Below are 2402 nucleotides of genomic sequence, written 5' to 3'. Positions count from 1 at the left end.
ATTGTATGCCACCTTTTTTTGCCCTCAGGCCCTCCTGGATGCCTTTACTTAGCCAAGGGGGCTTTTTAGTACTTTTGCCCCCTTTAGTTTGCGTTGGGACTGACTCCCTTTGATCTCAGAGGATCATCTCCTTAAGGAACAACCACCCGTCCTGGATTCACATCTCATTGAGGCTCTGAGTCCCTGGTGTCTCTCTTACTAATCTCCTTAGCTCATTGAAGTCGGCCCTCCTGAAGTCAAGGACTTTTGCCTTGGTGCTTGCTTTCACCACCCTGTGCTGTAAATTCCAGCAGACGATGGTCACTAATGCCTAGGTAGTTGAGCATCCAGACATCCCTCACCAGGTCATCACCTGTGGCAAGTCCAGCAAGGCATTTCCTCTGGTGGGATCGTGTACCTCCTGGGTTAGGTGGAGGTCCTGTATGCAGGCTAAAAACCTACATGAGCATTCAGACCTGGCTGACTGATCCTCCCAGCAGATGTCTCGGTTCCACTTACTATTCTTTCAAACAATATTTATTTTATATTCCTCTCATTAGTTGTTATGATAAGAATCATGCCATGCAAATGCAGGATGTTTCAATTTAAATTAGCCCAAACTAAACTCAAACAGACCCTGACTGGGGGCTTCCTACCATCTATGCTGATGGTACCTATGTGCCATCATTAGCAGCAAGCACCAGCAGTGTGTCCTTGATGCATCTTCTCCAAGTCCTTGCTCTGGAAAGATCTCTGTGATGGAGGACACAATCTCTCTTCTCCACTATTATCAGGGAAATAATATATTTTGTCCTTTATATGATTAGATTTTTTTCATGTATGTTACTATTCAAAAACATCTCACAATTAAGCTGAGCAGAGACAGCTTATCTAGGGATCTTTAAGAGCTAATTGAAAACCAGAATTTCTGCCTAGTGGAAAATTCTGATATTTCAACATTTCTCTCCTGAATTAGAATGAAAAGTTTAAATAAACATCACTTTGGAAATAACAAAATATTTTCCAGTTGGTTTAGAATCATGAGAAAGGGCTGGAAGTACCTCAGAAGGTCATTTAGTCCAGCCTCCTACAAGATGAATACTTTACATAAAAAAGCATAGGTTTTTTTTCTTCCAGTAAAGCATAAGGGAATTCTACTACTGAGTTCTGTTACGTTTTCCCAAGGTTTTGGCTACAGCTTGAGGCTGATTATACAAATAAACTCAAAGGCAGACGCACTAAACTTTATTATGAATTTTACTATGCATAAAAATATAACACTGCTATTATACATAGGGGTCTACCGAACTTGAGGAGGCAGTCAGCCAATTTCACCAGCAGAAGCTGGGGCAGCCCCCATTTTTGCAGGCTGAGGATGGCAGGGCCCCCCCATGCCTTTGGCAAAGGGACCCCAGCAGTCCTGCCCCTCCTCGCAGATTGCCAGATGGCCCCAAACCGCAGCTTAATTACCCTGATTAAGACCAGGGAAGCCATTAATCAAGTGTGGATTAATGGCTTCCCTGGGCTTAATCAGGGTAATTAAACCACGGTTTTGGGCCATCCTCATGTGGCAGCTCATTGCAAAACCCCTCCCCAAAAAACAAGCTTACCAGCAAGCAGAGAATCCCTGAAGTCTTGTAGCATGGGGGATAAGGTGGAGCAGGGAGGGCAGGGAGGAGGAGGGTTGGGATGGGGCTGCTCAGAGCAGCAAATGGGGCAAGCAGCCCTGCTCTGGGGCCACAGGCCATGTACAGAGCATTGACTATGGTGAACCCACAGGTGAACCCAGTAAAGTTATGAAGGGTTGGCAGTTTGCAGGTCATGCCTGACTCACTGCCCTCGTCCCCTTTCTTCCCTTCCTAGGTGGTAACAACCTGTTGCTCGGTGATCGGCTTTATTCAGGAATGCGCTGCAGGGGATGATTTTCTTGGTCAGAAGCAGAGGAGTGTGAAGATTTGGAGGGCATTGCTTTTGAATTTGGGACTTTTGGAGTTGTTATTTTACTTTCATATTTTATTCTGGTTCTATAATTTTTTCTCTCTTCTTGTAAGCTACCCTATGACATTTTGGGCAGGGTGGCATATAAATCTAATAAGTAAATCAGTGGTGTGTTACTATGGTACAGGTGCAGTTAATTTTGGTGAATCTAGCCCCTACAGTTCTTAAAATACCCTAGATCATCCTTCTGTGCATGCTTGCAGTTATTTATCACATTTCCCTAAAATTATATGACGAAGTTCATGTCTGGGTTATCCTCTCATGCCAAACCTATCATGGCAGACTCGGCACCTTCAAGCCATAGGCTTACTCCTATCTCTACTACCTAGAGGTGCTAAAGTTTCCCTACTTAAAGGCCTTAGTGCATCCTAAATTGTACTCTTTGAATTTTTGCAGTGATTTTCCATTTTGATTTTTTTTTTTTT

At 43.8% G+C, this 2402-nt stretch overlaps 1 long non-coding RNA gene across 1 annotated transcript in view; it reads left to right on the top strand.

The window, feature by feature from the left end:
• Positions 1 to 2397, top strand: part of LOC109300122 — a 13865-nt gene extending 11468 nt beyond the window's left edge. Inside the window, exon 2 of the long non-coding RNA XR_002098133.1 lies at positions 1843 to 2397. This is a non-coding gene — a long non-coding RNA (uncharacterized LOC109300122). The remainder of the gene's footprint in view (positions 1 to 1842) is intronic.
• Positions 2398 to 2402: the final 5 nt, after the last annotated feature.

The sequence above is a fragment of the Gavialis gangeticus genome, unplaced genomic scaffold (genome assembly GCF_001723915.1).
Source record: "Gavialis gangeticus isolate Ggan-Ray unplaced genomic scaffold, GavGan_comp1, whole genome shotgun sequence".
NCBI classification, from domain to species: Eukaryota; Metazoa; Chordata; order Crocodylia; family Gavialidae; genus Gavialis; species Gavialis gangeticus.
The sequence above is the reverse complement of the archived record's forward strand: the minus strand, read 5'-3'. Positions and strand labels throughout refer to the sequence as shown.